Below are 14,594 nucleotides of genomic sequence, written 5' to 3' on the forward strand. Positions count from 1 at the left end.
TAATTTATAACATTTAAAGTAAGTTGTTTTGATTTGAGAATCTACCTTTACCAAGAATAGAGTTTGTATTTGAATTTATAATTGTTTTTTTTTTTTGTTAACAAGTGCCAGCGGGGGTTATTTTAAGTTTTAAGGGTTTTTTTTCTATTTTAAAAACTTTTAGAGGGTCAATAATTTTACAGGGTATCCAGAATTAGAACCGGAACCAGAACCAGAACCGTTGTTATAGGTTCTGGTTCTGGGTATCTAGGAATCGGAATCGTCGGTTCCGGTTTTGATTTAATTTTAAATAACCGTCGATTCCTATTTCTTCAAAAAATGTGGAGATTGAAAAACAAACACCCCTACTATAAACTGTATTTACTAATTATATGAAAATGATGAACCTTTGGCCCAATAATTTCCACAATCCTGTCAAGTCCAACATCGATTTCCATAATCTTTGTCAGGTCGATCGCAAATTCGTCAATTGGGACTCCGTAACGATGAATATTCCAACGTGTGGGGTCCACGTGGTGCATTCAGCGCATATTTTTTTTCCAAACTAAAATATGAAGAAGAAAAAAGGGGGAAATAAACTGACCTCCATTTCAAACCGAAACATTATTGCCAGATTAAACAGATGCAAAAGTTACCAATTGTCTAAAGCTATAGTAAAACTAGTCGTAGCCAATTCTTAAATTTATTTAAAAAAAAAATATGTTTTGATGCGTGATTTGACACCAACGAAACGCCATGTGTGAAATATTGAGTTGACCCAAAAGCACAAATGAATGGAAAGGAAAATCACAGAAATAGTGTGTAAAATGAGTTTTAAAGTGTTCGGATGCTAAGGAAGCAACTCTACGTCCAAAGTTTTATTAATGATAAGGGTCAAGTCATTTAGACGACTGACTTTACTGATGATACAAGGTATCAAAGGCTGTCTATTCTAGAGAGAGAGAGGATTGGTCAAGAGTAAATATGTGAATCCCCTTAATGAGAGAGGAGCTCTCAACTTATAGTGGGATGCCTTGAGGTAATAATCACTAAATATGTAAGTTGGTAGGATGATCCGTGCAAATCCTTCTTTGAGTAATTCAGTGATTTGCTGCAGGGATAGACATGCGGGATCATCATAACTCCTGGTGGCCTGACATGCACCCATTATTATGACGGAAGCAAGCTGTGGGTTGTAACCATAATCACACGACGTGGCTGCGATGGAATGCCGTAAAATCTTTCCGAGGTCGACCTTTCGTTTACTAACTGTGGAGTGTTATAATCCTTTTTTGGATTAACAGTGTAAAGTCATTATTAGTGATGAGTTTATGCCATTCCTGCGTGCAGACAATGGTGACATATAAATTTTTATAGATTTTATGTTTTAAATCAAGTGAAAAATCAGAAATTTCTATCTGATTAAGGGTAAACAAAAAGTAGCAGTGTTAATTTGGACAAGATTGTGTCATGTCCACTAAATTTGGGTTGTGTCAAACCGCTCTGCTGGATTTTAATTGGTTTAGAAATTCTCAGTCAACTCCATTAACAAATAAATAAATCTGAAGGGACCTCATCACTAGGGGTGTTCAAAGAACCGGGGTAACCTGGGTTAGTTCCGGTTCCTACCCAGAACCAGTCGTCAATGGGTAGGTTCGGTTCAAATTGTTTGGAACAGCTTACTGGCGTTCCGTTCAGGTTCCTATTTGTGGAACCAGAACGAAACCAGGAACCAGGAACCGAGACTAATATAAAATAAAAATAAAGATTAGGGGAGTATAATATAAACTTGTAGAAAAAATAATGTGAATACATTTATATTTATATTTCATAACATTTAAGTAAGTTGGTTGTACTTTGAGATCTACTTTACAAAGTAATGGAGTTTGTATTTTGAATTTATAATTTGTAATTTTATTTTTGTTAACAAGTGCTGAGAGGGTTGTGTGGGGTATTGTACGTTTTTAAAGTTTTTTTTGCCATTTTAAAAACTTTTGGGGGGGTCATGTAATTTACAGGGTACCTAGAACCAGAACCGGAACGTTGTACAGGTTCTGGTTCTGGTACCTAGGAATCGGAAACCGTCGGTTCCGGTTCTGGTTCCAATTTCAAGGAACCGTCGATTCCGGTTCTAGTTCCGGTTCCTTAAAAAGTATAGGGTACTCAGAACGAACACCCCTACTCATCACCTGAAAACATCTCAATATGTTATTAACTTTATGCATATATTATTATAGTACACACGGACCCCAGGCCCTTGAGGGTAGACCAGCCTGCCCTCAACTTATAAAAAAATTTGAAAAGTTTTTTTAAAATGTAAAAAAAAAAAAAGTTCAAAAAATAAAAAGTGGGTTTTTGTCTTTTTTATTAGAAGTTTTTCTTCCCAAATTACCAACTTCCCTTTTACACGCATATCTAAACGTGGGGGTGTAATCCATTTCTTTTAAACCTTTATGTATTTATTTTATTTTACTTTATTAAAGTTGTGATTGATTCTAAATTTATGTAAATATTTTTATTGGATTTGTAATTGTTGTAAACATTTGATATATTGATTTAGTGGATCGTAGATCTTATGGGTTTTTATCTCTTTATACGAAGAAGTTTTTCCACGTAAAAAAATTTTCCTGTGTTCCTTGTGAATTGGATATTATTTTTTATATTTTCACTAGTTGATTGCAAACAGTGACGCTCTAGTAAAATACCTGGTTACTATTATATTATATATATATCTCCCACAGGTAACCAATTCTAATCGGGTTTTTACTTTTATAGCACACAATTGTTGTTAGCTAAACACCAGGTTCTTGCGCAGTAGAGCTAACGTACCATACCCTATACAAATAGCTAACTCTTTGATAATTATTGGTGTTATGTTAAGTTATTTATGGAGGTTTCTCTAAGTTTTTATCAAACACTGATTCCACTGTCAGGACTGGCAATACCAACCAGCGCGCTGCCACATTTTGAGATTCTGGAGAACCTGATTTGCTGGTTAGAGACTAGAATGAACAAGAATGGAAATTCCGTTCTCCACAGGAATGTAGGCCATGCCAACTGCATGTTTTATTGGTGATTGGGTTAGATTTGCTCAAGCTAAACATCGCCAACTTAATGATTTACTCATCTTAATCAGCTAGAAGACGGTCATTACAGAGTTGAGGTGTTTAGGGAGACCCATTTTGAGTTATGCTTCAGCTTAGGTTCATCCTAACCTCAAGCATGATACTTCTCATTGTGACATATATGTGCAGTTGCTTAGGTATCTGACCACGTATGTTTGGGTTTAAGTTTGTTGTTGTGTATATACTATATGTGTGTGGTTGATGACCCTGCGTCGGTTTGTTATAGTGTATATATGTATATATGTGGTTGATTAGTCCTGTATACGAATGTAAGAAAGAGTTTTTATGGTGTTATTATGCAAATTCATATGTGTGTGGTTGATATCATATATTATGCAGGAGAAATAGTTGTTATAATGTATATATGTGATGAGTTTTTTCCTTTTTAAATTAGTTTTCGGGTAGTTCTAAACAAAAACCGCTTATCAATTTTGTTTTTGGAATGAGCTCTTATCGATTATGATTTATATGTTTTCTTTAGCCCTACGACTCTGTTTGTAGCTTCCTTCAGCACTAAATTTTTTTTTTGTGCGGCAACACGAAATGTTTAATTGTGGAGATCTGCACACTTTGGAGTTTGGAGAGTAAAGCTAATTTTGTATAACCCCCATTTTTTTACTAGTTTTTATTATAAAGACTTTAAAATGTTAATAAAAATGAGCGGGACCAATTTTAAAAAGATTAAATAAGTAATTTGCTCGAAAAATTGGCCACATCTATGTATTTACTTGTCTGTTTGTATGCAGTTGGAGCAAAGTATTGGGCTTTTCTTTGAATGAAAACCCAAATTGAACCAAAAAATAAATAAATAAAAAGTACACAACGGTTGAAGAAGAAGGTGTTGTTCCTTCCGCGACTGATTCTGGCTTAGAGGAGAATGGACCACAGAGTTAGATGGGAAGTTGTGGTGATGGTTGTATAGAGAATAGTTACGCTTGGAAAAGATGGAAGGATTGTTGGCGCATTAAGTTGGTTAATGCTAGAAATTTTGATGGTATATTTTTCCGAAATATAATACTTTTAAATATCAGTAGGGGGAAATGCATCTGTTTGCTTAAAACTAAATGATTATTTTATGGAAATAATTCGAGAATTTGTGTGATTGTAATCACTAGGAATTCAGCGAGACAGAGAGAGATGGAACAGCAACTTTTAGTTGTTCTATACCATGACCTAATGTCCATGTTACTAGTATGACCTTATTCACTGGAATAAGGTGCATTCTCCTTTGGATATTTATATCCACTGCTTGAACGTACTCTTTTTAGCTCAGCTTGTTTTGAGTTCAAACAGGTTTTATTTTCAAAGAATGCAGACTATAAACTACCTTGTAGTAACTCACTGCACATAAAGGAACCACCACGGTGTTTAGGTGTCGCACCAGTGGCTTTTGTGAGAAGCATAAGGAACATTATGTGTCGATGGATAAAGCTTCAGTGTAGGTTCACTTCACGCATGCATGCAACGTACGTACGTTTGGGTGTTCAAAAAAATAAGCCTTTTCGGCTATAATTTCTCTGTTTTTTTTTTTTTTTTTATTTTATTTTTAGGCGAAGTACTGCCCTGATGTATGATTTTTATATGTTTTTTTTTAATTCCACGGGTCTCTTTTGTAGCTTCCTTCAGCACCAGATTATTTTTTATTGCGGGAACTGGAAATGTTTAATTGTTGGAAGACTTGGGCTATTTTGTATAACACCATTTTTGACTAGCTAATTGGGTCAAAAAGTGATGCAATTCGTGGATAATGTTAAAATAACATATATGTTGATACTTTATTTTAACATTTATACTGATGGTACAACTTAATTACAAGAACAGTGGAGAAATAGGGAATTGTTCGTATTGGAATGATAGCAACTACACATATCTAAACCAACCCCACGTCGATATATTGCCAACCTGCTTTAATAAAATTGATATCCTTATCAGAGGTAAACTAAATGACCTCCATTTCAAACCCAAATATTATGCCATGATAAAGCAATGGAAAGTTCTTTTACTTTGTAAAGCTAATGCTGCTCATATGGAGAGAAGAGAAAAGAAATGCCTTTATACATGCAACACACTAAGTAATCAACTTGATAATAACTTAATCAGCTAATCAGCGTCCAGTGTGATTTCATAAGATTATTTTTATCTTTAACAAGACATAAAGCGTGTACTTGATAATGCTATTTTTCTCCACTTTAACTCTCACGGCTCACCTCTATTCAATGGCAGAAAATGCACTTCTTACTTGTCTATGTTTTTTGTTTTCATTGGAGATTTTCTTTTACCCTTCTTGATTTTCATTCAATGCGCAGAAGAGAGTCTTTGGTTGGGCTGTAACTGTAACCCAAAAATGATGGACCTTATGCTTGAATGTTAATAGGAGACTTCTACTTCACGCTGCGCTGCAGTAGACCGCGCAATGCGTAACGCTCCACTGCTGTTTTAAAACAGGCGTCCCCTTCCCCTCTGAAACAACATGAAACTGCAAAACACTTTCACTTTTGTTAATTTGCATGAAAGTCTATTTAAAATTATGAATAAACTTTAATATATCGAATTAGCGAGAGCCAAAGCCGCTATCTAATCGTTTGTGTTCATATTAACAAGGGCTTTATCTTCTTACGTCTTTCAACCGAAAACATATAGTAACTTCTACCCAGCTTCATAATAATTGAAACTTTCAAATGAAGCTGACCCTTTTGACACGCTATTAATCTTTCTAAAACTTATAAATAATCTCAACAGATTGTTCAGTTGAGATTGTTCATAATCATATATTATATATCCATGCGTGCATGACTGTCTAAGATCTCTATTATTTCTAATATTTGACAATTACACAATTACACAATGACACCATAAATCTTTTATTAGATTATCTTTTAAATCAAATAGCACGTAAAATCATTGCAACGACAATATCTAAACCTAATCCCACTTCCGTATCGACAAAAGAAACACGAAAATTCATGCAAGCATTTAATGTTCTATGCCTCTACGAAAGCAAAAGGTAATCCGCGTTCAATGTCTTAACCCTAAACCGACAAAAGAAACACGAAAAGTCATGCAAGCATTTGTGTGCAGTGTGCTTCTGCACTTTCAGCCCTACTTTCTGCTTCATATATGTTCTCTTTCAGTGACTCAATGATATTTTCCATTTCTTCAAGTTGCTCTTGACTTGATTCATAGGAAGCATTAACATTCATCAGCCGGATCTCAGATTCTTTCAGCTTTTCCTCAAGTGATTTTACTTTTTCCTTCGATGTTAACACTTCACAACTTTCAGTAGAATGTTCTGCATTACTGCTCTCAAGTTTCTGTAAAGCAAAGTCTTTGGCTTTCAGCTGCCCAATGCAATCTTCGAATTTAGATTTTATCTCAGCTTCTCGTGGGAGGGAACCATTCAGATTAAATTGAAAAATCTGGAGTCGACCTAGCAATTCCTTGAAAATCCCCATGAGCACCTCTGCTGCATTTTCAGCCTCCACAAACCTTCCCCAGACTACTTCAGGTGCTTCTTCCATGCGAAAAGACAGCTCCTTTGTATGGTGTAGCTTTAACTTCAGCTGCTCTTCATTTTGTTTGAACTCTGATATTTTCTTCTCCAGATCTAGCTCCCTTGCAAGTGACTTCTCCAACATCCTTAAAATATGTCTTTGTGCCGTAGCTTTTTGAACTTTTGATTTCCCATTCATGTTTGATAGCGGACTGTTTACCAATAACTCCATGGTGTCATCAATTTCACCTATAACGAGCATTTCATGGAAAGTTTAATGATCAAAAAGTAGAGTAATCTTATATCCCCATGAAGCTTACATTATTCATACCAAGGAAACAAGTCGATGCTAGGCAAAACTTCATAACTTATAGTTATTATGTTTAAGAAATGACAAGGCTCTCTGCAACTTGGTTGACTGCATTTTCAACTCCAAAACATGCTCTTGCGACGGCTTTAATGAATCTTCAGAATCAAGCAACTTGTGTTCTATCATAGTGAATATCTTTCTCAAATGTCTGCATGAAGATATTTTATGATGGGCATCAACAATCTCCAGTTGGAGAGCATCCAAAAAAATGTCCACCTCTCTGAATTCAGAATCTAAAATGCCAGATAAAAGATCATATACCAATGCCTTCTCAATGGAGGTTGCTGGGATATGTATATTACCCATGGTCATTGTTTCAAGATCAACCCCCCCAGCTACAAGGTGCATCAAAAGTACATGTAAGTTTACCAACTTCTCATAAGAAAGTGTCAAGTCCAAGTTAACTCTAGTTAAAACTTTCATGGTTCTCTCTATCTCTGACACGTCCTTTCCACTTGATGAAATCTCTCCATGCGAGAGAGTTTTTTCTGGAATAGAATCCCCCATATATATGCATGCTGTCAACAGATTGGTCATTTATTTCCATCCCTCAATTCTCTGGTTTAGCAACCTAAGAAAAAATGTGGAAAAAAAAAAAAAAAAAAAAAACAAAGGAATTCAGATTTTCATGTAAAAGTCAGCAACATTTCAAGATAGAGGGAATTGTATCGCTCAGCTACTGGTTAAAAGTTCTATGAACCAGATTTAAAATCTGCATTTAATTTTTTTTTTTTTTTGGCTGATGTCATGCTGACATTAGCATGATGTCAGCATGATGACGTCGAGGTCCGAACCGTCGGTCGTTCGACCTGTCAAACCGAGCATCCGATGGCTTGGCCGGGTTGCCCCTCAGGTCGGGTTTTAAATCCTTGTTTTGGATTAAAAAAAGATTAGTTTACAATCAAATTTTGTAAACTCTCTTTTATAACCCTTGAGTGACCGTTCTTAGTTTTTTGTTGATGAAATTTGAATTTTAGAAATTCATTTATAAAAAACTGAAAGCTATCATTCAAGGGTTATGAGAAAGAGTTTGTAAGATTAGTTTGTAAATATTGACAGTGTAATATTGCCTTTCGGATTTCATATGGATATATATTAATTTTAAGTCAATTTACAAAGCATAATTTCCAAGACTTATCAACCAAAAAAATAAAAAATAAAAAAATGTTATAATTAATGACGTGAAGTGCTGTAATGTTTGCATCATCTTTGTCAACTTTTATTCTTCTAATGAAATCAAAACGTTGAATAATTATTTGACAATGATTTGGCCTAAAAATTTCCATCATCTTTTCGTCAGTTGTGCACATAAATCAAAATTTCCGTATATCGATAAAGTCAGGTTTATGCATGCATTTATTCAACGGACAAACTTAAACCACTTCCACGCTAAATCAAAAGGTGATTCCCGTTGAATGTCTTAATTGGAAAGCTAAAGTGCCACTCCTTTCAAAATCAGTCAAGTCAATTGGAAAGAAGGAAGAAAAAAAATAAAGAGGTTAGAGATGGAATGGTAATTACCGTCTGAAAAGTGGGGAAGTCTTAGCTATTTGCTCGGGGGAGAAGGCCCGAAGATGCAAGCTATCCCCTTCCCCTATTCATATGGTTATTCTAGTTAGTAAATACGTATTTTATATGCGAATTATATAGTCAATCAGTTGTATAATTCACGTATAAAATATATATTTACATACTTTTTAAATGATTGTCGAATTATTCACGAATTATTGGAATATCCATATACAAATGATTGTAAAAAAAAAAAGAAACTGATTGAAACGACGTCGTTTTAGTAAGGGAAGAGGACATCAATTCAGTGGAAATTAAATAGCCAGATGTTAGAAGAAGAGTGGAATGGGACAAGATCTAATTATTTTGTCTAAATTCAAAATCCCAAAGCAACTTGCGACGTGTAGGGTATAAATTAAGTGATGATTTATTAGTCACATGAGATTATGAAATCGAAATAAAATACTAATTAGCCCAACAAAAAATGTCTGGGGTTTCCTAATAATAATTATTATAAAAATACAATTATATTGTTTTCTTTTTGTAAGGGAAGAGATTGGAAAAGGCGTTTTTAGTTTGGATTAATGATATTAAAATAATCTTATTCTTTATGTTAAATAACCTTAACTAAGGTTAAATAATAATTATTATAAAAAATAACTGATATTCAATCTAATCGAGTAATCTTAACTTTTATTGAATCAAAATAAATAAATAAATAATAAACAATTAAAGTCATATATTATAGGTATAAAATAATAGTTAGACTATTGTAACACTAATATTTTATATAGATTTGTGAGACAAAATTTTAGTTCTTGATTTAATATAATTTAATGGATTAATGGGAAGTTAAAATTGGTTGAATTTAATATCAAAACTTATCAAGTTTAAATTAGTAAAAAATCATGGCTAAATTTATGTTTGAGTCGGAGAGACTATAATTTGAATTCAGTAGTCTTTATAATAATTATATTTAACCTTATTTAAGGTTATTCATAAAGATAACGTATTTAACAAGTAATCCATAAAGTATTAAATTAGATTGTATTACCATATTTTTTAAACGTATTATTGACAATACACCATATTAAATCCGTATATACCCGTACTGTATTTTCTCGTATCAGATTTTATGACCAAATTTATAAATATATTTTACCGTTCGTATATTATACCCGTAAAATTTTCGTACCCTTTTTTTGCCGTACCGCATTTACTAACTAGGTGACTTTTACTGACAACTCTGCTAACTCGCCTAATAAGAGAGGCATTATCGACCCTTTTCAGGACAGATAACACATAGTTATCTCCGGCAAAGAACTTTCTTGATATTTGTTATTATTACCACTATTGCTAGTATATTTTGAAAAATTGACACTCCAACTTTTGGTGCCAAAAAAGTCTGCAAAGCAGAAACTCATGGAGGGAGAGAGGTAGAAATATAAGAAAAGATAAGATGGTGTTTAAGTTAAAGATCAGGCCGCCAAATATTTCTCACTCCCTTGCACTAATTAGGAATAAATTTGGTGATATGGAAGTTGGGACTTATTTAAATCAGTCAAGGCTTACTAATTAGAGCACTTCACAAAACCATGGAAGTGACTATTATTATATTTAAATATTTTTGTTTATTATTCCATATGACATGAATATGTACACGGTTATAACCACACCACCAAACCAAACAAGTCAGAAAATCTTGAATTTCTTCAATTAATCAATAGATGTGTTGAATGTGTCTCTTCTCTTTTTTACAGTCCAATGTTGGGAAACCAAACATAACCATGCAGAAATAGAGACCAAGAGAAGAGAAAGATTAATTTACGTTGTGTGCATTAACAGAACATATGGAGAAATAGAGTGACAAATAGAAGATAAATATGCATATTGATGTCCCTTTGGTTCAATTAATAATGCAAATGGAGTATTCCATATGCTTTGTAATCTTCAATATAATTATTAGAAGCGCGATAGCTTCTTTCCAATACTCGGCAGCTTGAATGAACCAAGCCACTGAATTTGAGATCTCCCTAAGGATGGCCTGTTCTTCTTGGTGAGAATAGGCAGGTCAAATCTTTTTGGTAGAGCCTCGTACTTAGAGATTTACTAAAATATTAATCATACTGCATAGTTTTTATCACATCTCCGATGTTAATTTTAACAAGTTAAAGACTTAATCCTCTAGTCTGAATAAATGTGAAATAAGTAAAGATAAAAGTAGGTGTGTCGTTGCTTGTTGGCCAAGTCACACATCGTCACAATCCGTAGGAATTGTGTAATGTCACAATCTCAATAAAAAACGTCTCTGAACAATAAAGGTTTTCTGTGCGTTTGAGGCCGAATAACATTTGATTTCGGAAACACTCTTGTCAATTCACTTCACATATATAACATCATGGACACAAAAATCTAATCTTACATTAGGCATAGATAAAATTGCTCATTTATAGGTAAGTTTGACTTTTAACAACAGAATGCAAAAACTTGAACGAAAAAAGACAACAACAGAATAAAATATAATAGTAAAACAAATAAAACAGTAAACAAAGAAAAATCAAGTGCGATTACCCTGGTTCACCCAATGTGGGCTACGTCCAGCTGAGTCAATATTATTGCAATATGCCTCACCTCTCTCGTTTACAATGAAGAATTGCTCTCACACACATACAGGAGAAAATATGTTATATACTAGGTTTAGAGACTAAATCGAGTTTTACAAGGATTCATATTCTAAACCCAACCCAATAAGGAATAGTAACTTAAAAGAAATCCTACAGCGGAACCCCGAGTCCGTCTTCGTTACCCATTAATGCTGAAGTAGTCGACAACTCCAACCAGACTGAGGGTTGTGTGTTTAACCAAGGGGAAAAATTCCTTCTTGATAGATTGAGAGTTAAAATATCATTCAGTCTTCTAAGTTTCAATAAAACAAAGAGAACAAAGTCAAAAGTTCGGTGTGTTCTATATTTCGTGTAAAAGTGTCAATAAGAATAAGGGTTCCCATTCTGTAGAAGTTGAGAAGATATTTCCACAGCGAAAGTGAGTGGTTGTATGAACATGGGTGCCTTTTTACCGTATAAGAAGCAGCGCAGCAGAGCTAACTTACCATACCCATATACATATATAATAGTTCACTCTTGATAATTAATTTTCTGGTGTTCTTGTTAGTTATATATGGAGGTTTTCTAAGTTTTTATCAAAGATTGATTCTACGTCAGGTGGCAATACCAACCAGCGCGCTGCCGCATTTTGAGAGTTTAGAGGACGACGTGATTGTTGGTTAGAGACTGGACTGAACAAGAATGGAGATTTCATTTCTCGACTAGGAAAGAAGGCCATCCCAAGCTGTTTTTACTGTGATGGTGATTGGGTTAGATTGTCAAGCTAAGCGTCTCCAACTTAATGATTTACTCATCTTACTCAGCTGGAACAGGGTCAATACAGAGTTGAGGGTGTTAGAGAGACCGATTTTGAGTTATTGGGTCAAAAAGTAATTTGGATTCATGTGGATAAGCTTCAGCTTAGGTTCATCCTCACGCATGCATGCTACGTACGTCTTGAGGTGAGTGTTCAAAATAATGAAGCCTTCTCGTCTTCTTATATCTCTGTTTTTATTTTGTGTGGTGTAGAAGTACTGTCCCTTGATGGTTGTAATTTTGATATGTTTTCTCTAGCCCCAGGGTCTCTTTTGTAGCTTCCTTCAACACTTTAAAATGTTTTCCGCGCGGCGACTGGATTCTGGGAATGTTTAATTGTTGTAAGATCTGCAAACTTTAAACTGTTTAAAGCAAATCATGACCGCCAATTTAATAAGGGTTAAATAAGTAATTTCCTAGAAATTGGACCACAGACATCTATGGATTTGAGTAATGCTAGGTCCACAACCTTTTTCACAATCCTCGACATGTCAACTAATCATTAGTCAGCTCGCAAAATGGTTTTGTGCTTGTATGGTCCCGTACACCATTTGTTAGCTAACTAATGATAAACTGTCAGGTCGGAGGTTGTGAGAATCCTGCTGGTTGAGGTTGTGGCCTTTAACGGCCATATCTAGGGAGATATGGTGGTCACAGCTAGATCTATGGCCGTTGACAGCCAGATCTTGCCCCGATCTAGTGGTAATGGCCATGGATCTGGCCGGAAATGGTAGAACAGATCTAGCCATTTTCAGCCAAATCTACTCCAATATGGTCATTTTCAAATATCAATATGGCCATATCGAAGCCTTTTGGCAACTCTCGGTGACTCTTGGCGACTTCCAACAACTCAGCAACGGTCAACGGTGTTGGTCTGCAATTTATTTTAATATAATGTATATTGTCCAAAAACTTAATTAAACAAGGGTAAAATTGTAATGGTGGATTAATGTAAATTGATTTTAAAACAAGGGTATTATAGTCCAAAATTTTATTAATAAGGGATAAAAATTATAACAAAAATAAGATAACCAATAATCTACAATATCTGATAAAATAGAGGTTATCAGTTACTTCAATATTACCAACAGTAACTACTATTGGTATTGGAAGATTATCAGAATCTTACATATTTGACAATTACATGATAATTAATAATATAAGATGACATTACCTCGATAATCCCTTATAAACCCCAACCACATGTGCCCAAAGAGTATTGCTGCTCCCACACTTACTGATTGTTGTGTCGTTTGCAACACACTAGCAAGTGCACTAGTCTCAAGTAATATAGTATATAAAATAAGGTTATCATACCCAAGGGATTGCGTAAACAAGTACTGAAATATTATTTATCTTAACTTTATCTAGATAATCAAAACTTAGAATGGTGATCTTTAAACTGAAAATATTAAAATCTAAAATATTAAAAACAAATTGCAGTAAAACTAATTAAGATTCAATGAGAGAAAACGGCTAAGACTTCAGGCTCATCATAACTTCTCTGCACCGCTCAATTTACTATGGTCAATGAATTTATTTAATTAATTGACAACGGGATTTCCTAGGTTAACCAAAATCTCTCTCAAGCAATATAATTCTCTTCTATTTCACAACCTAGATATTTCTATATAGATTTAATGAAATAGACGAGCATTTAGCTTTGTGAAATCCTCTAGCTTTCAGCAAAAGTTAATCCTGCCTGGGCTATTGCATGTATCAATTCATATCTCTATATCCAATTAATCCTAGGCTAATTACTAGAGCACTCATGTGAGATCTTACTCTCGGTCTCAATCACACAAAACAATTCTATCAGAATTGATCAAGTTCCTAATAGCATTAAGCACATATATAGACTCATCATTAGAAAAATAATTTACTGACCAAAAGTAAAAGATTGATCAAAGATCCATAATGACTAACCCTAGTCTCAGCCTGGGAAATTAGTTCATAATAAAAGAAACAGAGTAGAATCCAAGAAATAAATCATATTGAAAAAGTAAAAACAAACTCTTTGATGAATTTTGTTCTGATTCTCCTTTCTCTTTTGTTATACAAAATCTCCTTCAAGAATAGGTAAAATTCGGCCCCTAAGGAGTAACTTTAACATCCTTAAATACCCAAAAGAGTCTAAACGAAAAAGGAAAGAAACTAATAAAAACCCTAAAAGTGCCGACACAAGCCCAGGCCGTGTCTAAATGTACGTCAACACAGCCTAGGCCGTGGTGTTTCCTGTCCCGTTATTTTATCTTCATTCCACCACCACGGCCGTGGTAAACCACCAAGGCAAGGCCTGGCTTTCAAACTTGTCAACAAATTCAATTTTTCAAGTTTTGGTTCCAATTTCGTTCCAATGCTCCAATCTACTCAATTAACGCTTGAAAATTACAAAATTCTCCAAATCAATAGCTAACCATCATATTTCAAACTTAACAAAACTAACATAAAAACACATAAAACAATGAGAAATTAACTAAAGGCTATAAAAACAAACCTAAAAAACTAAATTATGCAACTTATCACTGATCTATTTTATAACAAACGCGTTCTAATTCTATAATACAAGTGATGTTAAAGAGGGTTCCCTTAGCTTACCAAAAACAGTACGTTTAATACTACGGCTATATAAGAAGGCCGCCTGTATTTTCCAAAAGTCAGTCAATGAAAAATTCTTCCCTCTCTTTGATTTTTATATCCAT

The 14,594-nt window shown here is 34.2% G+C and overlaps 1 pseudogene; it reads right to left on the reverse strand.

The window, feature by feature from the left end:
- Positions 1 to 6,160: 6,160 nt before the first annotated feature.
- On the reverse strand, positions 6,161 to 7,511 carry LOC116127752 (annotated as a pseudogene).
- Positions 7,512 to 14,594: the final 7,083 nt, after the last annotated feature.

The sequence above is a fragment of the Pistacia vera genome, unplaced genomic scaffold (genome assembly GCF_008641045.1).
Source record: "Pistacia vera cultivar Batoury unplaced genomic scaffold, PisVer_v2 Contig195, whole genome shotgun sequence".
Taxonomy (NCBI): domain Eukaryota; kingdom Viridiplantae; phylum Streptophyta; class Magnoliopsida; order Sapindales; family Anacardiaceae; genus Pistacia; species Pistacia vera.